General features: G+C 36.8%; 1 long non-coding RNA gene across 1 annotated transcript in view; it reads right to left on the bottom strand.

Annotated features, from left to right (window-relative positions):
- The window catches only part of LOC131408620 (uncharacterized), a 352,918-nt gene that overhangs the window by 176,875 nt on the left and 151,871 nt on the right, over positions 1-24,172 (bottom strand). Inside the window, exon 2 of the long non-coding RNA XR_009220797.1 lies at positions 16,358-16,471. This is a non-coding gene — a long non-coding RNA (uncharacterized LOC131408620). The remainder of the gene's footprint in view (positions 1-16,357; positions 16,472-24,172) is intronic.

Raw genomic sequence — 24,172 nt, 5'->3', positions numbered from 1 at the left:
AAAGTATATTTCAAGCTCCAAATGATGAACTTAAAAAGTTTACAAGAAATTATAATTTGAGGACTTTCTGTAATTTTATTAAAATTCTAATTTGGCCAGATGCAATTAGTATGGAAGACAGACAATCATCAGGGTCACACTGGAGGAAACTGGGTCCAAATCAAGCAATGTAGCATTTCAGGTGAATGCAGCAATGCAAGGGTCCACGATTCTGGGCTCAAATCCCATTTCACTCACTTACTTGGGGTAAGACTTCAATCACTTAACTTTTCTAAGTCTCAGGTTTTTTTCTAAGTCTCAGGTGGATATTAACCACCTCATAAGTTTGCTGTGAGAGTTAAAAAGATATAATGAATGTAAGTATTTGGTCCAATGCCCAGCACTAAGGAAGCACACAATAAATGGTAGTTGTTATCATTATTATCACTAGCCTCTTCTCAGTCTTCTGAGAATATTAATTGAAAATCAAGATATAATTTCCAAAGGTTTTATGAGAATTGGGGACACTGTATGTTCTCCATGGCAGTTATGATTACATTACTTAGAGATATTTGCATTAGATACCAATTGTGATCTATTTCCAAATACTGTTTTCACTTTGGATGATTTCACTATATGATGAGACTGGATTAGTCTTAATCATGCCTTGCTCATCCAAGCCAAGCTAACTAGCTCTCTCTACTCTGAGCACGACTTGCTCCAGCTCTTAAGAGATACTGCTCCCATACAAAGAACATCCTCCCAACATCTTGTCAAAGACCACTCTCTATTTGAAATCTACTCAGAACCTGACTTTGGCTATTAGGATTTCCTGATAAACTTCAACTACCTTATAATACTTCCTTATGGCAGAGATTGTCAGCTTTGTGTACCACACATAGAACACTCATTTAACAAATGTTTATTGTGCACTTACTGTACGCAAGGTACTATTCTAGGTACCATAAATATACTACTGAACAATTCAGAGACGATCCTTGCTCTCTGGGACCCTACATTTTAGTAGTAGGAGATAAAAAGTAAAAACATAAACCAATAAACAAATTGGTTTCAGTTAGTAACTTGGAAAGGAAAAAATAAAACAAGTAGATTTGAGAGTAACTAGAGAAAGTGCTAACAGTCAAGAAAGGTGGTGCCCCAGTTTATGGCCACCCTCCTGATGCACTGAACAACTCCAAAAGGTCCTGCTCACTGAGATTCCAATAAGATGACACGTGAGCTAAGAGCTAAAGGACACAAAAGGAGTGGCCATGCAAAGATCTAGGTAAAGAACATTTCTGTAGAAGGGAAAAGATAGAACAAAGATTCTAAAGAAGGAATGAGCTTTGTATGCTCTAAGAGAAAGCAGGACAGGTGACTGCAGTATATGAGCATGGGAGCAGATGCCCGGAAGTGTGCTGGGATAGGTAGGTATTGAGATGGTTCCCAGGCCTGGTTACATAATATTACCTACACAGCTTTTGCAAAATATAGATATGTGAGGCCCAGCCCAGACCAATTAAATCACAATCACCAAAGGTAGAGCCCAGGCTCTGTGTGTGTGTGTGTGTGTGTATGTGTTTTAAAGTTTCCTAGATGATATTAATGTGCAGCTAGTATTAAAAGCCACTAATAGAGCTTTGTAGTCCCTGATAAGGAGTTATGATTATTGTGTTGTTTTTTCATTAACGTTCCCAGCTACTTTTTAGTGTCTCATCCCCCATTTAAAGTTTGTGTTTCAGGCATTTCTCATCACGTATTGCTGCAAAATGCCAACTAGAGAACTATGCAATAGATGCACAATACAAGGCTGTGATTGTCTTCTGTGTGCCTAAATCTGCTTAGAGTGCACTAGAGAAACAGACTCATGCTTCTAGGCATATTCCCAATTACATTTTAAAAAATAAACAAACAGGTGCGTGCAAACACCAGCACTTAGCAGCTGGCTCCCATGCATTTCCTCCAGGGAAATGAAGATACTGGCTAAGAATTCTCCAAAGTATTTGACAAGGAGACAAAGGAAGGTTCTTTTGATTTTTGGTTAGGAGGTGAACAGCACTAAGACCTTCTGGACCAAGAGGAAGAGGGTCAATACTTCCAAATGCTGAAAAACATTTTCCAAGATATTTGTCTTGCCAAAATCCCAGTGACTTCTAAAATCCCAGTGACATCTTTAAGAGGAAAGAAGTGTTCCCCACTCTCAATTTTGAAAGTCAGAACTCAGAGGTAGACAGGAAAGAACTAGCTGATGTAGGTCACACGAAAAGCAAGAAGGAGATCATAAGCAAAAAATTGTAGTGTTTGAAAATGACGGTTGGCACATGCAGAATTCCAAAGAGTCGTTCCAGGATTGTTTGAGGGAGGTCTAGCTGTGACATCTGTCACCACAATGGCAGCCAGGGTAGATTTCGATAAATCTCTGCTTCATATGCTCAGTTTAAGAGAAGGCCCTTCCCAATTGGAAGACAGTCATTCTTTAGTTGTGGCTAATAGAAATTGCCAGAAGTCTAGAGAGGCTTCTGGGTAATATGTGATGGGAAAGAAGTTACATCCTTGGTAGTTTATTCTCGAAATTCTCATAATGGGGCACAAAAGTAATGATAACTGTGAGCACTCCAGACTCATGTCAGCAGTCTTCTTACCTGTCATTCAAAAATGTTACCTATAGGTTTGGCCAATCTTAAACAGGGCTTCTAATATCATATAATATTTATGTATACCTTGATACTCTGATTCTAGTTATTTGTGATAGAGTTTTTTAATTTGAACCTGGGTTTGACTCTTCCATCTGCCACTCACTAGAATGCAAGCTCCATGAGGACGGGCTTTGTAATCTGATTTTTTTATAAGACTACATCACTGAAAATAAATAAATAAATACAATGGGATCTAAACCAAAAATCAAAAGAGCTTTCCTTTGTTTCCTTTGCCTTAGGTTCTGCACCTTTAAAATGAGAATAATCAAAGGGTCTACCTCATAGATTTTTAAGTATTAAATGAAATAACACATGCAAAGCACTTTGCACATTGCATATGAATAGTAAACATTCAATAATGTTTGTTGAGGAAAGACCTGTGTGAGTACAATGCTTTTTAGGAGAATATTGATAATAATAAGATAACTTTCTAATTATGTATAAGTATTTTAACAATAAGGGTGCTCCCTCAGGCTACGTAACAATCATTATCTTGATTATCTGATCCCAAATATAGGCTCCAAACTTCAAACTAAGCACCATACTTCAACAGCTCAAAACTGTGTCCAGGTTTTTGATTCATCTATTTCAACATCTTTGCTTTGAAAACACCTCCTCTTTCATTTTGAGCTCAGTCTAGGAAAGAATAAAATCACCATGACGACAACTGCCCCCTCTCTGAAGCCCATTCAAATTTATGTTGAGCTTTTCTTGAATGCTGCTGTGTCTTGCCTTTAAATTGTCTCCTGGAGTCACTCCAAGGTCAAGGGAATTTCTTTATCACTTAAGGTCGCCTTCAAGGATACAAAAGAGCTGCTGGAATTCATGATTAGAATTGATAAATATGATAGTAAATAATTCTATCATATTTGAGTCAGGCAAATTATTTACTAGGGCCGTTACATTAAAGAAGCAGTAGGTGATGTTGTGACTAAGAGCCTCATGTAATAAAAATATATGTACAATACTTCTTTTCCCTAGAGCATCTGACCAAAACATTCATTGAGCGAGTATCATTCATTCAGAAAGTTGCCATACATAATATATAATATCAACTTGGGCTCTGATACTGACACAACAGATCAAACAAATTTGGGTATTTCTGTTTTATATTAAACATAATGCTACCTTGAATTGTACCATGAAATAATTGCTATTTCAATGCTGGATCCAGCTTAGGAGAAAAAAGCTGAAAAAAAATTCAGGTAACTCTGGTTCAGCAACAGAAGTTTTACAGAGTACAGAAGGTATGAGTCTAGAGTGTCCCATGGAGAGTTGTGGCAATCAAATGAGAGAACATATGTTTAGTCCTTAGCAGAGCTGGCCCATGATACTCTGTGGCCTCCATATGTTAGCTATTATTATGTTCCAGAATTTATTATTATTGTTGTTATTGTTATTGAATTTCAACATTTGGTCTAAAATATATCTACATTTTGGGAAAATTCTCAATCTGTTTTGTAAACATAAAGAACTAAAATGGGTCTCCGAAGCAATCGCACAATACAGAGCTTATGGGTAGAGGCAAAATCCTGGATATCATATAGATACACCTTCAAAATACTAGGTATAGGCAGATAGGTTTTGTTTGACAAAGTAGTCAAAACTTACCACTTTGCAATGAATTTGGGAAAGTGTGTTGTGGCATCTCTTATCATAAAATACTTATAATTTTACTCTTCCCCCCAAAAAAGTCACTACATTTCTTATACTTGAATTAGGACACACAGCAAGAGCAGAAATATCCTATACATGGCTAATTTCACATGTCCTCATCTAAATTGATGACCTTCAGTATGCGATTTATGTAAAGAGGAAACTCTAGAGGGATAGACTAGAGCCTTCGGGTAAATTTTCTGAAAGAATTTCCCTTGACAACTTTAACTTGGAACACACACACAATGTATTATTTGTCTCATGAATCATCCTGTTTCATGTCCTGTTAAAATAGCAATGTCACTAGGTGGGAACATAATCTCTTTGCTCTCCATTGCCCTACTGACATGCTTATCCACCCCACTGCTGGCAATCCATGAAGACTCCTGACAATTAAAACTGATCTGATCCTTTAAGGAAACTCAGTGGTTGATAACATTTCCTCTCCTGAAGCCCCTACAGTCGTCCCAGGAGTGACATATACGTGTGTTTTGGGCCTCTCAAATCAATTTAATGTTTCAATTTGTGCTACTGACATTTCATACCACAGTGGTGGGTCTCCAAAACACTTCTACAGTGACATTGCTGACCTCATTGAAAGTCACACATCTATTACATTTTGAATTAATTCACTTTTCTCCCTAAGTTGATCCTATCAAAGTTCTTAGATGTAATCACACAAATATAAAATGAACTCAATGAAGGATCCTCAGTGGACAGAATTCACTCATTCATTCAGAAGGTATTTATTGAGCACCTATTATGGTTAGGCCCTGGGGATTTAGTAATAAGGAAGCCAGACACCGTGGCTGCCCTCCAGGAGCTTAGTTTCATAAGGTGGACAGCCTGAATAAAATTGGCTATTCCAAAAAGATTTCTTGAATTTAAATCACAAAAAGAAGTGACCATTGATAGCCCTCACCTGAATGCTGTGGGTTAGAGAAGAGCTTCCCCAATGGTCATCTACAGACCAGTGCTGACTCATAGACCCACGTTTTCACAACCCATGGTGACATGAGAACAATGAGAGCTTTATCAACTTTATATTCCACTAACGCTCTACGTAATCCCTCGGCCATAGTCACAGTGGTTCCTCTGTGGAGTTGGCTCACTCCGGTTTTTTGCCAGCTTCCTATAGTGCAATATTTCCCAACCAAATCTCCAGCATTACCTTCCCAATGGCCACCATCTCAAACTATCACGTTATTTCTTAAAATTTTTATTTATTTTAATGAATTTTTGTTTCTTAAACACACTATTTTAAAAGTCAATTATAAAAGACAAATATAAAAAGACAGTATTATTTGCTATGAATAGAAGGTAGCTGTACAAATAAATTTAATTTTTAAACACTCCTAATTTCAAACTAGATACTATTGGCCAATGAGAGAGCTGAGCCCGAGCCTGCTATCTTTTTCTAAAATAGAGAAATTAGCAAGTTTAAGAGAATTGTTAAAGTCATAGAAGAAGCAAATTGAGATGCTCTTGCTGAAATAATGGATGTATTAGAGAAATCTGAAATGGGAATAACTTCCTCAATGTTCTGTTTCACTGTTTCACTGTCCTATTAATCACTTAAATGTCCTCTTGTACCACTGGTGATAGTCATTTTGCTTTTTGGCAACAATGCTATAGTAATAACAATAATAGTAATGATGCTGTTGATACTGTTGATGATAATAGTGATAATAATAATAATTAAAATAACAAAAATAATAATGGAGTGCTTACTATTTGCCTGGCTGTGTTTTAACCACTTTTTACACATAATAACTAATCGACTCTTCATAACAGCCTTTGAGGAAAGTAATTTTTTCCTTTTTTTTTTTTTTTGGTGAGGAAGACTGGCCCTGAGCTAACATCTGTTGCCAATCTTCTTCTTTTTGTTGAGGAAGATTAGCCCTGAGCTAACGTCTGTGCCCATCTTCCTATATTTTGTATGTGGGTCACCGCCACAGCCTGGCTTGATGATGGTGCATAGGTCCATACCCGGGATCCGGGCCTGCGGACCCCAGGTGGCTGAAGCAGAGCACGTGAACTTAACCACTACACCACCGGGCCAGCCACAGAGGAATGTGTTTTTACACATGGGAACCTGCAGCCCTAAAAAAGTTTAGTAATGTGTTCAAGCTCATAGAGATATCAAGTTTAACAGCAGCCACTCCAAACTCAGCTTTAAGTCAAACAGACCTTGTTCCCAGCTTCACCGTTTACATTGCAACGCTAGGCAAGCCACTTTAACACCTTTTTGCAGAAGAAACTGAAACTTTGAGAGGTGACAATTAAATTACATTATATGCCTGGCATAAGGGCTCAATAAGTTGGAGGAGGAGCCTAACGAGGCAGAGGGAGAGGAGGGGGAGGGACAGAGGAGGAGGAACAGAGTAGTATCTGAATCCTTCTGCTGTCATCTATTAGCTATTTAACCTTGAGACGGTTGTTTAGTATCTCCGAGTCTCACTTTCTTCCATCTGTAAAACGAGATGATATCAGCTCCTGGATAACATTGTGGTAAATGTTTTGAAGTGGTTGCAGTGAACGCTGAGCACAGTAGTTGGTACGTAATAGGCCCTCAAGAAGCAGCTCTTGTTGTTATTCTGCAGTGTGCTTATCAAACCCCCAGCCATTATTCACGGCTTATTCTGTGCCATCCATTCTCTGATGCTTTCCCTTATGCGTTCTGCCCACAATAACTACAATGATAACTCTTTCCTTTGAATTTCATATCACTTATTTCATTTTTTTAAAGAACCAACTTGTTCTTCCAATGTAATTGAACCTTTTAGAAAGCAAGAAAGACTTACAAACTTCTTTTTAACACATATTATTTAATACACTATATTTTCCTAAAAGGCACACAAAGAACATTTAGTGAATTAATTTTTTAAATTAATAATTATATGAAATGAGAAAGGGTATGTCAGCAGAACCTAAGAAGGTAAATTTTGATCTAAGTAATAGTGGAAAAAATATAGTGTCTTTGTTTTCTGAGGATATTTTTTCCTCTTCTGTTGGCTGTCCATTATACTTGATATGAACAGCACCATCTTCTGCTGAGGATATTAACTCCTCATAAAAAATAACATTCACATTTTTGGTAAGAGTGAGATGGCTTAACATCCAAGACAAGCTTCTCAATTTGTCCAAAAGAGTGCCATATTCTAATATTGCTCAGTTGTCTTCTCCCTTACTTATTTTCTGATTATAAAAGTAACATAAAATAACGATAGAAAGTTAGAAAAATACATTAAAAAACATAAATAAGAAAATACAAATGACCCATTATCTCTCTTCCCAGAAATAGCCACTATTAACACTTCCTAGTATGTCCCTCTCACCTTTTTCTTAATGTTCTTTGATACATTTTAAAAATAAGCATACTAGTTTTTTGTTGTTGTTGTGAGGAAGATCAGCCCTGTGCTAACATCTGCCAATCCTCCTCTTTTTTTGCTGAGGAAGACCGGCCTGGGCTAACATCCATGCCCATCTTCCTCTACTTTATATGGGATGCTGCCACAGCATGGCTTGCCCAGCAGTGCGTTGGTGTGTGCCCGGGATCCGAACCGGCGAACCCCGGGCCACCGCAGTGGAGTGTGCGCACTTAACCGCTTGCGCCACCAGGTTGGCCCCTATACATACTTTTTTTAAAATAGTATTTCCATATTCTTAAATATTCTTTAAGAAGATAATCTTTTCAGGGCTACATAGTACTTCATTTTGATGTCATTATTTAGTAAATTCTCATTGGTAGAAATTTAGGTTGTTTTCAAATCGCCCTTATTTTAAGTGATTCATTGGGTAACATTCTTCCAGATATATCTCTCTTTCCAATGATGATTCTTAGCATAAAATGTTAATTAATGTGTAATAACAGGTTCAAAAGTTATAAGCCTTTTAAGGTCCTCAGCAATATGCACTCCCAAAGTCAGTGACTGGTGACCCCCCCACACCTCATGCTTACCAATATCAAGGACAATAATTTTTTTTTAAATCTTTAATAATTTGCCTAGAAGGTCAATGCTGGCATCTTATACTTTCTGGACTTTTAAAAACACATTGTTTAACCATCCACAGAGAACACCAGTACTCTAGACACTCTATCTTCTGCTCAACATAGAAAAATGACTTTCAAATGAAAGACACTGCATTTATGGAAGATGACAAGTGTTAAATTAATTAAATAAGGAGACCATTAGACTGCTGTGGCTCTAACGCCACGGTGGCCTATGTTAGCAAACCAAAATCTAAGCCTGTAAATGCCTCAAGGTTACAAAATCAAAACACTAAGGACAACCAGCCACAAACAGCTAGCTAGGCTCTAAGCTGTAGCCCATCAAGAATTTCTTTACTTTTCTTCTGCCTTTCTTCTATGAAAGTCTCTCATGAGCTCCTCATGGTGGAGCGCTCCTAACCACTTCTGGTTTGGCGCTGTCCCATTTGAACTGATTTTTACTCAGATAAACTCTTAAAATTTTTAATATGCCCCGGTTTATCCTTTAACAGTTCTGACGTCAGAAGAGGGAACCAAAGGAGACCCTCAATAGCCCCCAGGAGCAACGAGCAATCAGGCGTATGTACCCTTGAGCCCGCTGCTTTCTTGCTGCCTCGGGGCATCATGGCTAAGTCCCTCTCAGATTCTAGCTCTGTAGCTTTTGCTTTATGAGCTCCCAGACTTTATTTGAGCATTTTTTTTTTCCAGACTGAGTCCAGAAACTGACTAGAGTTGGGCTGGATCCAACTTAAAAACCAAACTGGGTCAAGGGTTGGACTGGGTCTGACTGGAACTGGAAAGGATCCAGAGTCGTACTGGGTCCAGTGTGAGGCCACAGGTGAATAAAATTTTAAGGCCGAACAAACAGGTTAACCTTACCAAAGATAATCTTGAATTATAGTGGCCACAGTGAAGAACTTTTAACCATCTTTCACAAGCTTATCCATTTCTGAAGCGCCCTAGAGAAAAAGGGGTCTCAGCCAGGCAGTCACTGTAAACGGGAGAGGGAAAATTATTTTTCCTCCTCTACAGTTTCTGGTGACCAGGATGAGACCTGCTGGGACACCCCACTCACTCCAGAGCCTGCAGATGGCATCCTGGGAAAACTGACAGAAGCATGCAAAGGATAAGAAATCTTACCAAAGTCTGCTCTCCCAGATCTCTATCCGTGGTGCCTGGTCGAGAGAGGAAGGTAAGATTTCATGTTGTCCCTTCCTTTCCAAATTCAGATTCACAGGAAAAAACATTGATTATCGATCCTTTCTTTCCCAGGGATAGCCATTGCCTCTTCTTTGTCTCATTTTGTGACCTGAGAACTTGGCTTGGCAACCGTCAGGTTGGGGGGACAGAAAATGTGGGTTGCACTTCATTTGTGGCTAGGGTCCTACCGACTGTGGCCAGCTCTCAGGGGAATTGTCTAAGTCTTTCTTTTGGTTATCTTTGTGGCTCTGGATCTTGGGAGAGAAGTATCTTTTGCACCCTCCTTTGCCCATGGAGTTGTTCAATACTGCTAAGAATATTTACCTTTGTCCTGGCTAAAATGAGACAAGATATTCGAAAGATTTTTTTGTTGTTGTTAAGTAGCTCTGTGGTCAGAACGGCCAAATTGGAAGCTGATATTCAGAGCCTGATGGGAACTTTTCTAGGCCTTCTCCCCAAAGCTAAAATGAAACTATGTACCCAGAGGGAAAGAAAAACTTTCTGAAGCCATTGTGGAGGGGTTTACTGAAACATTCCAAAGAAACACACCTCTAAATCCAGAACATAGGGATCTTTTGATTTTCATTTTAGTTGAAGATCTTCCCCTTGATATAAACAAGCAAATTGAGGATAATGTAGTTGGATGTCTGGGTCAGCTTCTGTATATCATTCAGAAGCTGAAGTTGCAACCCAATTCTTTGAGGAATTGAAAACAACTGTACCTGTCTTACAAATCAAGTCTTTACAAGAACAGATGTGGCTCTAGAAACAACTCGAAGCCCACCTATCCTTTTTACCAATCCCAAAACCTCAAGAAAGATAACTTAAGATGACGGCTAGCTGTTTAATGTCTCATGAAATTTTCATGAGACAGTAATCTAAACATAACTGTTAAGAACAAGTAAATTAAATAGAAGTAAGATGAAAGTTTATAAATGACCTTTCCAACAATAATTATGCTTTATGGTAGATCTACTTAAAAATAGTTTCCAAAATCTTTTTGGTAACTGGAAACCTTAAAGTTATACTGAGATAAGTTAAATGATGGATATTCATTCAATATCTAGACCATTTCCAATAAGATAGAATACTGAAACATTAATTACCGAATATAGGTTTATCCACATTTGGCTTCCTTTTACAGAAAAACTAAAGATATTTAGTTTTATATTTACCCCAAAATCAAGACTCCTGGTGATTTCACAGTCATGCACAGAGCAGTGAAAAATCTGAGTCACCCCATGCACATGTTCCCAGCTAAGATGAAACAAGGCAACACTTTGCTTTCCTGTTTCAGCACTCATTATATAAATGTGTCCTTTTCATTGTCTACTTAGTGCTACATTTTTTACATTTTTATTGGTGATTTTGCTGCTTAAAAATGCCCTCCAAGCATTGTACTGAAGTTCTGTCTAGGATCCTAAGTACAGAAAGGCTGTGATGTGCCTTACGGAGAAAATATATGTATTAGATAAGCTTTGTTCAGGCATGAGTTATAGTGCTGTCAGCTGTGAGTTCAATGTTAACAAATCAACAATATATATTAAATAAGATGTCTTTAAACAGAATCACAAATAAAACAAGGTTATGTATCGATCTGTTGATTGGTTGATGAAAATGTTGTAACCTGAGGCTTACACTTACCTAATCCCATGATTCCCCTAGGATCAACGGTTCAGTATTTGCTAATTCAGTGTTCCCAGCGACTTTATAGAATATGACTATGTGAATAAGGAGAATCAGCTGTATTCATCTATTTTCCCTATGTTCTTGATATTTAACTCTTTGTATAAATGCAATCCTATATTGTTACACTCTTTACTAAAATTGCTACTTTTCTAAACCATTTTCTATGGACCTGGGTATGGTACACATGCACACAACACATATAATACACACAAACAAATATCCATTCGAAGACCTTAACTATAATCTTATAACTTATTTATAATTTATATTATGTATGATTACTATTAATTTACATTAAATTGACCTTTTAACAATATATTTTTATCTTTAGTTTTACAGTCAAATTGACTCATCATAATATAATTTATTTTCCTTACATTTTCTTAACATCTTGTTAAAATGCTTGAATTACCCAAATTCTGTTCCATTTCTTCATCCTGGTCTGCATAGTTCTAATGATGCAATAAACATCTATAGACTACTTTTCTTCTTTTTGTAACTGCTTTGTAGTAGTAAACTAAGCCATTCAAAGAGATTCTTTCTCGATCTTCCAAATGAGCTACCTAAAATTGACATAGCATTTTATAATTACTTTTCTTAGTTCATGTTACAAATATCTCATTTATTTATATACTCAAGGGCTTGAAAACCAAAATCTACATCCAATGATAGTTGGCAAACATAGATAAGCACACCTATTCCCACTTCAGCATAAGTGACAACAATGGGAGTTTAAACGGAACAATCTATAATTTAAAAATTTATGTAACTAATTTATGAGATCATAGGTTATCAGATCATATTATTCATAATAAAACATATGGCTTTCTCTAGAATAATCTCATATTTTTCCTTGTCCAAGAAAGTTCAATCAGTGGATCAGTATCTGGAGTAACAGACTGGACTAAAAAACATGGTTCTTCTCCCTCCTTAGCTGTACAAATTGAGCAAGATATCTAACCACTTGGGACTCCAGTTTTCAGGAGTAAAGAGGACTTTGTTTTTATGGTCAAATAAATAATTTATGTTAAAGACAAAAAAATTTTTAAATGTGGTACATGGTATATATTTAATAACTGTTCCTTTCTACTTTTTATCCCTTCACAATTGTTATATTAAAACACGACATGCATCATATATTAGTTCTGGTTACATAAGTTCTATTTTATTCTTTAAATTTTCAAGAAAATATTTTGCAAAATATGTAGTATTGCATGACTTTATGTGAGAGAATTGTGAAATATTTAAAGAAAACCTGTTGTAAATCTCACAATGTGAAGAGGCAACTCAGGCATGTAGTGTAGGAAAAAATTTCAAAATGCGCTCATCTTAAAGGTTATCTGTTGAGTATTAAAGGGTGTTTCTATGCGGCAGAAAAGGAAAAAAGAGCTCAGTGTAATACTTTCAACATGGTGCTAATAATTCTAGTTCTTACACAGAAGTGGATTTTAAACTAGAGAAAAAAATGTGTTAATCTTATTTTTTTAAAGAGACTTGGTCACTTACATATTCAGCACATACCGATTATTATGAACTCTTTTAAATGGTAAGGAAAGTGAAAAATGTAAACTTGTATTCTACTGATAAGCAATTAAATCCACACATCACCCACTGCAGGATGTGTTGCTGAAAACACAGCCTTTCTGTAGGTCTGCTGATTTTCCCAAATTTCTGCCTGAAGTACGGTTTGATTTTAATCGTATCAGAAACTGGAAAACACTGGTTCTGTTTATCCCTTACTAAAGGCAATCTTTAAAACTATGAAGGTTTTTTCTATGAATTTTAGGTTTCTTTCTCTTTTATCTTTATTTTTAAATAGTGAAAAATAGCCAAAAAGCATATTTAGTGACGACAGAATCACATCCTGCTTTTCATGTAGTCTGGTTGAAAGCTGATATGACTGCCCAAGAACTAGGAGAATCTTCACTTAAATCTAGTGTTTTCTACGAATCCAACATGGAGTAAAAACCATTTTATATACTACTTCCTCTTAAGCAAAAGAAGTCACATGGAAATGTTTAAGGTAGATCCCTGGCCGGAAAAGCTGTATACTTTAGGATATTGCCTCTTATGAGCAATGAAACTAGCATTTAAAATTTCAGGCATAAGTGTAAGTGAAAAGAAAAAAGCCAGGGGTGGTCTGGGAAGAAACTAAAAACCTGGGCAAACACTGGCTTATGTTTATAAAGCCTCCTATTGCTTGGTAAAGCCACTCTCGTTTATTCTATTAGGGCTGAAAATGACACTCTAAATGAATAGCAGGGGGCAGAAGCCTTGCAGAGTCCTTTTCAAAGTAGGTAGGTATTTCTTGAAAACAGGTTCAACAGAATGTAAAATATAATGCCAGACAGTTAGCATGAAGAACTTCTTTTGAAAGTTGATAGCAGTTTTCTGCAAGCCAAGCCCTGCCTCGCTGACTGGCTTGTTGTTTAGCCAAAATTTAAAATTTTGGTTCTAATACTAAATTATCAAAGTGCCGCCCTAACTAAAAGATGGCTAAACATAATGAGACCATTGGGAAAACTTCATGAATTTTCAGGCCAGCATGTTAGGCAGATCACTGAGATTTATTGTCAAGCAAGTTCTCAAGACCATATAGCCTTTTCTCTCTCTTCCCACATGGACATGCTATTCCTCATTATCCTCTGCCTGTTTCCCTGACCACCATGTACCAAGACCCATCTAGACCAAAAAATTGAGTCAAAAGATTAGGATGATGAGCAAGAAAGGGGAAAAAGAGGAGATGACTGTTGGATCTAACAAGGTCAGGAAAATCCTCTTGGAATCCAAAATACAGTCCTCATTCTCCATGGCAGGCTCCATTCTTCCAGGTTTTGCCCCACCAAACTCACCTCCTCTAACTCTGCAGTGTTCTAATCTGTTACTTGCTCTAGGAGACGACAGATGGGCTAGCATAGGATATGCCAGAGTCTTAGGTCTGTTTCACCATACGCTCTCCTATTTCTTCCAAAATTGACAACTCTACATTTATAATGGATTTCCTAAGCACTCGGTGATATTTCCTTAAGAACAGAAGCAATGGTGGACTCAAGCTTCCAAGACAGAAAGTGGTACCAGGGGATGTTTCTTGGAGATGGTGGCACCTGATTTGTGTGCTAGCAACCTTGAAGTCAGAGATGTGTTCTAACAAAGTCAAGGTCTCCTTGCACAGATCCAGTTTGGATCTGACCTCCAAGACACTAGGAACAATTATGCTTCAGAGAAAGCTATGGTGTGCTGAGCATTATTAAATTGAAGGCCTTTCTCAGAATCAAAGCACAATAAAATCCCAAAAGAAACCACTCCTACTCTTGGGGTCAGCCCAGTGGCATAGTGGTTAAGTTTGCGTGCTCTGCTTCGGTGACCCAGGGTTTGTGGGTTCGGATCCCGGGCACAGACCTATGCACTGCTTTATCAAGCCATGCTGTGGCAGGTGTCCCCCATATAAAGTAGAGGAAGATGGGCACGGATGTTAGCCCACGGCCAATCTTCCTCAGCAAAAAAAGAAAAAAAAAGAAAAAAAGAAGAAGCCACTCCTACTCTAATAAAAGATTCTCTCTGCTTAGACCACACACCCAAGAAAACATACGGGGACAGCAAGAAAAATGTGGAAAACTAGCCACGGTAAACAGGTAGATTTCACAAGTTGCTTGGACTTCAGTTTCTTCACCAGCAAAATGGAGCTAGAACTGTTGACAACATTCATTTATCACTGACTATGTGTTCAAGTACCAGGATATGTAACTTATTGCATCATCTACTTTAATTGTCACTACAGACTCATGAGATTCCCATTCAGTCATTATATTATTTGATCCATAAGTACTGTCTAAACTGACTGTTCCGACCAGCCTGCCTGATTATTGTCTTATGCACACCTCCTTCATGAGGGTATTCGCATCATCACTCTTCCCCTTGAACCCATTCCCACTCCCTCAGCCACCTAAGCACTACTCTATTTTTTCCCCTCCCCAAGGCTGCAAGGCATGGTTGTATATCCTAGTTGTAAGTCTTTCTAGTTCTTCTATGTGAGCTGCTGCCACAGCATGGCAACTGACAGACTGGTGGTGTGGTTCCAAGACTGGGAAACGGATCCAGGCCGCTGAAGCGATGAGCAGTGAATTTAACCACTAGCCGTCAGAGCTGGCTCTAAGCACTACTCTTTACTCATGCCTCATTTTCACAGAAAAACTTCTGCTAGAAAAAAAAGAGGATTTAATCCAGATACCTTTTCCATTTATCCATCTAATCACTTATGAGTTTTTACTGTATCTCCTCTCATATCTTATCCTTGGCCACAAAGTCTCTATATGTACTTAAATTACTAAAATTATTCTATAACTGATGTTTTAACTAAGTCAGATGCCCCATCTACAAATCAGTATTGCATAACGCATTAATTGTCCCCATAGAACTCTTTAATCATCCCACCCAAAAGTGAGCCATCTTGGTAGGATTTGACCTATAAAAATATAAAAGCAAGATCTAAAAAGCAAAAGACTAGAGAAAAATATAGGAGGCCCAAGAAAGAGCCTTAGGAAGACATTTGATATATGGTGCTAGATACTGTAGAAATATATTGAGGATGCTAGTTCAGGGGCAATAAAAGCAGAAAGGATTTTACCAGGAACATAAGCAAGGCATGCCGGCCAGCTTCCTTTTTGCTTGCTGCCTGCATAGATTAACAATATTAAACAGATCCAAGGGGCCAAGTTTTTCTATCCAAAAGGTCTTTACACCCTAAAATGCGATGCTACATGGTCCAGCTAATCACAACCATCACCTTTTATTTCCATGTGTACATAGCAAATAAGAAAAGTGTGGTGGTCACATTATTTGCAGAGACCAGGGGATGAAGAGGCGGCCCTGGAGGGGGATCCATCCAGGTAGAGAAGAGGCAGATGCATGACTGAAAAATTGTAAAGTCATTCAATTGGGTTGGAAGAGGGAGAGACAAGAGCAGATTTCAGAGAGAGCAAATGATAGTACAAATTACTTTTGTCCATAAGAAAAAAAGAAAAAAAAAAAAAAAGCCAGTTTTCCTGCACAGAGCTGAAAAAGCCCCGTATGAAAGCACTTTGGTCAACAATGCAAATACAATTTGAGGCAGAGCAAAACACAAAATTGTAGCTATGATTCCACTCACCAGAAGGGTGGATCTTCGATGTGCAATTCAGCTAGCTTTACAGGAGTGCTCCACAGCAAAGCCAAGTGACAAAGCAAGCCCCAGATTGCTTAGGCAATAAAAAGCTGGATGTAACTGTTAAAAAGAAAAAGAAAATAGATAAGATTCAAATGAGCACAGAAAACAAAAAAAGAATAAAAATGCAAATAAAAACCATACATCTTCAAAATGTAGGAAAGTTGGAATTAGGAGCTACAGGAGCTAAACTGAACACCTTACCCTTTAAAATATCTTTCAACAGAGGAGTATGAAACATATTAATTAATTCAGTCGCTTTAACTATGGCACACCATTACCATTAAGATACAAAATTACCACAATAGTATACCTATTTGTTATCCTTCAAATGTGATGCTGTTTATGATATAAACATTGAAATACACAGTATTAGAATGGGAGAAGAATTTAAATGCATCTTTCTAGCAATATACAGATTTTAAGTTGCCTCTTCACATTTACAAATGGTTTATTTCATCTTAAAATTTAAAGTTTGCTGATCCATACAATTTGTGCATTATTTTGGCAAATTTTAAATTCAAATACTTGTTAGTACCATTGTCAATAAGATGTGGGAATATATTACATATCAGGAATGTCTCACTGACCCCAACACAACTTGCTTTGGGCAAATAACCTAAGTTTTTATTATCTAAAAATGGGAATACAATAGCACCTATTTCATAGAAATGTTGTAAAGATTAAACATAAAAATTCATCAAAAGCACTTAGTACAGTGCCAGGCACATAGTACCCCTTCAATACATGTCAGCTGTCATTGTTGTCATTGTGGTTACCACCACTCAAATGCCACATGTCTGGAATGTTATCAACAAAGATTTTGGGCTCATCTCCCAATGATTAACTCTTTTGAAAAATGCAAACATCCCTCCTCCCCCCAAAAGTCTACATATTAAACAAATCCACACTAAAACATTTGCTATTCATTAGGTTCTCTTCTCCCCCCGGCCAGTAGAACTGGGGCAGTGAGGGAGGCGAGGGGTGATTTCTTAAGTTCACAAAGGGATTGGTGTTAGTGCAAAAAGAAAAAGAGAGGTTAATAAAGGAGTGACAATAATTGAAAACACATAGCCCTAACTCCCCAGTTTTGCTCAAGTCATTCTCATGTTGGACACTAACTGTATACCTCCACATGGAAAAAGAAGGCACTCCTCCTCAGTCAGCATTGCCCAGGCAGGGGGTAAGATCCTCTTGTGAGCTGGAGAAGTGCCAGTTCGGCTGAGCCCATCTCTGGTTCCCACACATGGCCACCACAGAAAACCAGACTCCTGGTTGCCCTCCTCACAAGGGCAAACAGCATCTTCAGACCGATAGCTCTATCTTCCCTGACCACTCTGAAAAGCCTTCCTGCCCTCCACAAAGACTCCTGGTAATGTGAAATAAACACTGGGTGCTAGCATCCTGATCTACCAGACAGTAAGAGGGCTTGTCACAGTGCAGTGGAGAGTCTGGAATTTAAATCACAGCAGACCTGAGTTTGAATTGTGTCTCTATCACTAATAAGCACAACCTCATACAAGGTTCCTCAGACCCTCTGAGTCTCAATCTTCTTATCTGTAAAATGGGGAGAGGAGTGGGGGCAAAACCCCTACCACAAAACATTGAGAAATAACAAAAGAAAATGTTTCTGGCACGCACACAGAAGCATACAACAAATGTTAATCACAATTTCCGCTCTCCTTGCTATGCTACCTTGTGTATTACGGTATCTTGATAATCTGGTTACAAGGGAATGATAGATGTAGAGTTGTCTGATCAAGACTATGTGCCTTTAAAAGACAAATTGACAAGGCTAGACAGAATTATAAGACCTTTTGCAAACTTGCTTTTTTTGTATTTTGTTTTACTTTTTCAAGTTTTCAACTTGGCAATCAGAGCCCTGCAAAGCAATATCGTTCTTTGACTTCCTCCTTAGAAACTCTGTAGCCTTTATTGTCTTCCTATCGCACAACTTTAGCATTTAATTATATCCTACCTTGTAATAATTAGGTGTCCTTATAATCAAGTCTGTTTACTCACTTGTGCAGTTCTGATCCTTTAATCTCTCTTGAATATTAGTTTTTAATGCTATTAAGAGCCACAATTTAAAAATTTTATTACTAAATAAAACTGCAAGAATATTTTGCAGACGATTCACCAATGGGTTGAATCTAAAAATTACTTTTACAATTAGGAATAGCACAAAATCATAAAAGTAAGCCTCAACGGTAGAAGCATGTGGGGCTTGCCTGCCTTCCCACCGACCAGCTGTGCAGCCTCAGGCGAGTCACTGACCTCCTCTCTGGACCTGCAGAGGAGCCTGCACTTGAGTCAGATATTCATCTCAGCTGGATCACAAATTTATTTTAAAGATAAGTGAAGAATTCTCTACAAAAATAAGACTATAATAAGACAGCTGTAAATTTCAGGCAAGAGAAATGTTACTTGCTTTGTTATTTTCTACCATGTTAATTATAAATTTAAAAGCCTGCTGCTCGAATGTAAAACAAAACAGGCAAGGTATCCATAGTATACTCAATACAGGGTAATAATTAATTCACTAGGCTCCACAATTGAACTGCTTGGGTTTGACATGTGACAAAAACACTTAATAGCCATATGATCTAAGACAAATTATAATCCTCTATGTTCCTTAGATTCTTCCTGGGTAAATAGGGATAACAACAATCTCTTAACTCATAGGGTTATTGTAAAGATTACATAGATAATTCATTTGACACAATGCCTGGTACATAGTAAATGTTAGCTATTATTATTGTTTATTTTTATTAGTGAAATAGAAGTAAATAAAAATCCACTAACTTCTGAAGTATTAAACTCACCCTATATTTTATTATATGCATTATGAATATTTGTCAAATGAATAAATGGAAATGATTTTTTGACCAGTGTATTTCACTCATCAAATATTCAGTAACAAATGCTGCATGCTTTAAGGCAATACATTTACCAAATGTTATTATTTATTAGGTTTTTATCTGCATTAAGATATATCAGATAAAGCTTATATATTGATTTAAATTAAATACCTTATTAACTAAGTTGTAATAAAACTAAACAAACCCAAAATTTATATTTTTTTCTGAAATATAAATTTCTGTTACATTTTACACCTGGGATTTTATGTAACTACAATGAGATCTATATTTTCAAATTTATTTTTTGAATATTCTTTTACAGTATCCTTGTAAAAAACAACAAGAAACTAATGGCACAGTTAAATAAAACAAAGAAAGTAAAAGTCATTCAAAAGCACATCAGTCAGTGATAACTACTGCCTACATTTTGGTAAGCATCCTTCTAAACATCTCTCTATAAATAAATACACCTGGAATAGACAAAATTGTGCCCAAATAGGGTAATGCCATCCATCTATTTTTATTTCAAACCGTTTTCTATAATAGAAGTTCACTTTCCAGATTACTGATGGCAATTAATCTGGGTCCACTTTTGTTTCAATCAAATTGTTTTAACTTTTCATTTAATGTTTATAGGAAATTTGAGAAATTTAAATATCCTATTTAAAAGTATTATAAAATGAACAATATAAATTAAATATTCTGTACATCTGGGGAATAATTGGGCATGCCTCAATTTGCATCATTTAGATGGACTTTTCCACTATTAAACATATAAATCAGAAAAATTAAGCAAATGCCAGACTACATATTTTACACAAATGCTACAAAATGAAGTGATATAGACAAACCTATAAAAAGCCAAACAATAGGAATAAAACTTGTAAGATGTCGTTATCTTCATTCAAACTGCCAGTTCCCTTAATGGAAATTAAGCTTATAGGCTTAAAAGAAATATTAACAATTTTCCCTTTAGATGTAAAGAGACTGATACTACAATGTGAGGAATGGGAGATTAAAACGCAAATTAATTGACTTCTTTCTAATGAATAAAAATAAAGATTTCACGACATAAAAATATGAACATATGAGTTTCAGTCCATGCAGCAGAAGAAAATGAAATGACGAGTTCAAATAAATGAATTTCAGAATACCCAAGCCATTTCGCATTCTACTATTCATATAACTGTTTAGAAACTTCAACCTTATTCAAAAAAGGAATATTCTAAGTCCAAATAAAAGATCTCTCTATTGCTTAATGAGGAAATTTGATTATGAGGCATTTGGACCTGCAATAAAATAATTTTATAATGCAGAAAATTATTAATTGATCTAGATATACTAAAACCATTCAATTAGTATCATTCACTCATTAATCTGACAAATATTTAATTGAGTGGTGATTACGTATCAGATACTGCTTCAAGCCCTAGGTCTACACTGTCCAATACAGAGGACACCAGCCAAATATGGCCACTGGCTACTGAGCACTTATTTTGAGTAGTCTGCAATGACATGTACTGTATGTGTAAAACACACACCTGATTTCATAGATTTAGTATAAAAAATGTAAACTATCCCAATCATATTTTTATATTGGTTACAATATTGAAAGGATAATGTTTGATATATTGAGTTAAATAAAATACATTAATAAAGTTAATTTCACCAGCTTCTTTTTACTGCTTTTAATGTGCGTATAAAATTTAAAATAACACAGGTGGCTTGCATTGTATTTCTATTGGACAGCCCTTCCCCAGATGATGATAATGGTTTACAAGGAACACTGGTCTCTGTATTCACGTTTGCATGCTCGTGGTTGGGTCCTGACACTGTTTAAGGACCTGTGTCAGATGCTGATGTAAGTGCATTAAAGTATAAGCTGCAAGCCAACGTCTGAAATTTTGCCATCTAGTAATATGCAGCAGAAAGACACATCAAAAGTCACATATTAGCGATGCCATTAAATACAGATAACCTAAAATATTGCATTGCCTTATGCAAAGAAATCTTTCTAATAAAGTTATGGTTGTTCAATGCATCTCACTTCTTTTTTCATGCAGGGAGCATTAGCCCAGTCTGCTGTGCAGAACCTACCACTCGGGTTGTGGATATGCTCCTCAGGCTTCAGGGCAGGGAGGGATACCTCACATTTTATTTGCTTTTAATGGTAAATTTGCACAGTGGAGCAATAGACCAGCCTCATCACAAATGCTATTTGAAATTCACTGATATCCCCAAGCTGGCTAAGTTGAATCTTAGGAGAAGGGAGCCAGGAGAAAAAATTTCAAAACATTCCGAGGTCCCTGAATCCTCCCTAAGGATCTGAAAGCCCACTGTGGTTTTAACAAATAGATCAGAGAATTGTCAAATATATGTTAGAGATTAATTAGCAGAGCATAATCATTGGTGGCTCTGATCAACATCACAAAGAAATTACGGGCAGCCAAATAGTAACAACAAGGTATGCTTAGAACAAATTAAGAATAGCGTATTACTATTTTTATAATATGTTTTATTCCCTCCAAAACAACTGCTGGCCAAAGAAGTCTCCTTTTCTCCCTATATAGAATCTCTGAGTTTTTATTGTTTAGGATAACATTTCCATTAATTTAAATCATCTTCTCTCTCACATAGAGATTTCCACAATAATCTGTTAAATTCTGGCATAATTTTGCTCAGAATACATGGTTTCTATCATAAAGATGCACTGAACCAATCAAAACACAATCATATTTTCAACATTCAAATGCAGGATGTGTGATCCAAAGCTTATGTTCAAAGATTTCAATAAAAGGAAAAAAATTCTACAGAAGTTTAAAAAGATACTCCGTGTAATACCAATTCACTAAGCAATTGTGAAAAGGTCGAATCTTATTTTGCTTAAGGGTTATCTGATACAGAAATTACTGGAGTTTTATAAAATATGCACTCTCTCCCTGCTCATTTTCTGAATGAATAAATATGAAGCCAATTTTATACAGAATCACTTCAACTTGAACTAATAATTGTGTATTGCATGCCTAGAATAATGTTTGTTTCAGAGGGATACATATAAAAAGGAATGCAAAAAAACATTAAATCAGTCACTAATTATAATTAATTCATAGATAGTTGAGGTTCATCTGCTTTTGCTAAAGTATATAAAATAGTACTCATATGGACGCTTAGAGTGCAATCAAAAGAGTCCTAGATCATATAAGAACTGTTTTTATTTGCTGAATAGTTTTAGGACATAATATACCATTTTCAAAGACAAATTGGTGTAAACAGAAACCTGTAGCTCTCTGAAGCCAGAAACTGTGAATCTCTTGTTGATTATATCCTTTACTTTGAGGAATGTACAGGGGTCCTTTTGAGAAATTTTGAAATCATTAAGAAAAAATAAAAACTTGCCAAAAGACATTGCTTGGGATTTGATTTACACTGAAACATTTCGGAGCATTTGATTTGCATTGAAACATATAAAGAAATTTATAAAATTATCATCATCTCTTTTTAAATATGGATAGATGAAGAAGTAATCCATAGAATAAGAATGCTTTTGAAATTATGAAAAGAGCTTGACCTCTGTGTATGGTGCCGTCTCTCTTTAACTGATGCCCCAGCCTACTCAGTTGGTTTTTTAATATAGTAATTATCATATTTGCCCTCTGTCCGTGAGCAAACTATTTAATTGTTAATCTGATCCTCTCAACTATCGCCCACAATATCTCTCAAAGGGTTACCTAGTTGTTCATCATATTCACGCCCTGATACGGAGACAGCTGAACCTTTTTCCTGCTGACTCGTGGCCCTGCATTCCCACCACCCAGGGAGGGTTATTCAAGTGAGCAAGTGAACAAGCGGTGAAGTGAGCCGACCACCTAAAACTTCACATCCACAGTCATCCTTGGTGACAACATGACCCAGAATACAGAATAACCACAGCATTCCACCAAAGCTATAAAACTACAAAAGAAGCCAGAGAGAAAAGCTTAGGACATTCAGTTTATAAGGAATTTGGTTTTCAAATACACGAACACTGACTGTGGCAAAGATTCATATCTTTGCATTATGAACAACTGCCAGTGGACTTCTATTTACCAATACATTATCAGCCGTCACTGTGTTTTACTTGTGGTTGGCTGAAAATAATGAAATAGTATTTCTTTAAAAAATAATTCACATTTCTCCCCTTCACTCACACTGCTCATCCATGGGTGCACGTGCACAAACACACACACACACATTTTCTCCCTAACACACATATACACATCAACTCAAAAGAGGCCATTAGAATTGGAAGGGATTTACTGTGTTGAGTATTTCAGAATAAGAGAGTGGAGAAGGAGGTAGAGAAATGTGGAAATTACACATATTTACAATATTTTGAAAATTAAAGTTCTCACATACCAAATGTCATATAGATATAATTATACTTTTGGATTTTCTAAAAGTACAATCATTAAACAGATGAAGCTGTTAGAATATTAAAATAAAAGATTATGTTCTAAATTTTTTTTTTTTTTTTTTTTTTTTTTTTTTTTGTGAGGAGATCAGCCCTGAGCTAACATCCGCCAATCCTCCTCATTTTTAGCTGAGGAAGACGGCCCTGGGCTAACATCGGTGCCTATCTTCCTCCACTTTATATGGGACGCCGCCACAGCATGGCTTACCAAGCAGTGCGTCGGTGCACGCCCGGGATCCGAACCAGCGAACCCCGGGCCGCCGCAGCGGAGCGCGCGCACTTAACCGCTTGCGCCACCGGGCCGGCCCCATGTTCTAAATTTTTAAATACTAATAATGCCTATTTTAATCATATTGCTGCCAGACCTAATGGCATGAATAAAAATTAAGGATACACATTCACAATCAATTTCACAGCTAAAATACTCATTGTATAAGGTGCTAATAAAAA

The sequence above is a fragment of the Diceros bicornis genome, chromosome 1, assembly GCF_020826845.1.
Source record: "Diceros bicornis minor isolate mBicDic1 chromosome 1, mDicBic1.mat.cur, whole genome shotgun sequence".
Lineage (NCBI taxonomy): Eukaryota > Metazoa > Chordata > Mammalia > Perissodactyla > Rhinocerotidae > Diceros > Diceros bicornis.
The sequence above is the reverse complement of the archived record's forward strand: the minus strand, read 5'-3'. Positions and strand labels throughout refer to the sequence as shown.